General features: G+C 40.1%; 1 pseudogene; it reads right to left on the reverse strand.

Moving 5' to 3' along the window:
• Positions 1–354: 354 nt before the first annotated feature.
• On the reverse strand, positions 355–503 carry LOC133235784 (U1 spliceosomal RNA; annotated as a pseudogene).
• Between the last annotated feature and the right edge of the window lie 453 nt (positions 504–956).

Genomic DNA, 956 nt, shown 5'->3' on the forward strand with positions numbered 1-956 from the left:
AAATAATGTGTAAGGGAACTCCCATTAAGCTGTCAACTGATTTTTCAGTGGAAACTGTGCAGACCAAAAGGGAATGGTGCGATTTATTTAAAGTGATAAAAGAGAAAAATTTACAGCCAAGAATACAGTCTGGGGGCTTTCCTGGTAGTACAGTGGTTAGGACTTTGCCTTCCAGTGCGGGGGATGTGAGTTGATCCCTGGTGAGGGGCCTAAGATCTCACATGTTTTGCAGCCAGAAAATCAAAACATAAAACAAGTTATATTGTAATAAATTCAATAAAGACTTAAAAATTTTTGAAAAGCAGAATAAACTCTACCAAGCAAGACTTTTTTTTTTTTTTCAGAGTTTTTTAATACTAAGAGAGTGCTATCACAAATTACATAGTCAAGTTTCCCACATTTGTGGAAATTGCAAGGATCAGCACATTCAGAGTGCAATGGATAAGCCTTGTCCTGAGGGAAACACCTTCATGATCATGGAATCTCTTCTGCCAAGTAAGTATATTCTCTTTCATATTTGATGGAGAAATCAAAAGCTTCACAGACAAGCTAAAGCTAAAAAGGGTCAGTGTCACCAAACTACCTTTACAATGAATGTTAACTTTTTTTAGGTGGAAAAGCCACAACTAGAAATAAGAAACTTACAAAAGGAAAAGGCTCACTGGTAAGGGTTAACATACAGTGAAAGTGAAAGTGAAGTCACTCAGTCGTGTCTGACTGTCTGTGACCCCATGGACTGTAGCCTACCAGGCTTCTCTGTCCATGGGATTTTCCAGACAAGAATACTGGAATGGGTTGCCATTTCCTTCTCCAGGAGATCTTCCCCACCCAGGGATCAAACCCAGGTCTCCTGCATTGCAGGCAGCCACTTTACCTTCTGAGCCACCAGGGAAGCCCAATACAGTAAAGGTAGGAAATCATCCACATACAAAGCTAGTAGTGAGGTTAAAAGACAG

This window comes from Bos javanicus, chromosome 22, assembly GCF_032452875.1.
Source record: "Bos javanicus breed banteng chromosome 22, ARS-OSU_banteng_1.0, whole genome shotgun sequence".
In the NCBI taxonomy this organism is placed as follows: Eukaryota; Metazoa; Chordata; class Mammalia; order Artiodactyla; family Bovidae; genus Bos; species Bos javanicus.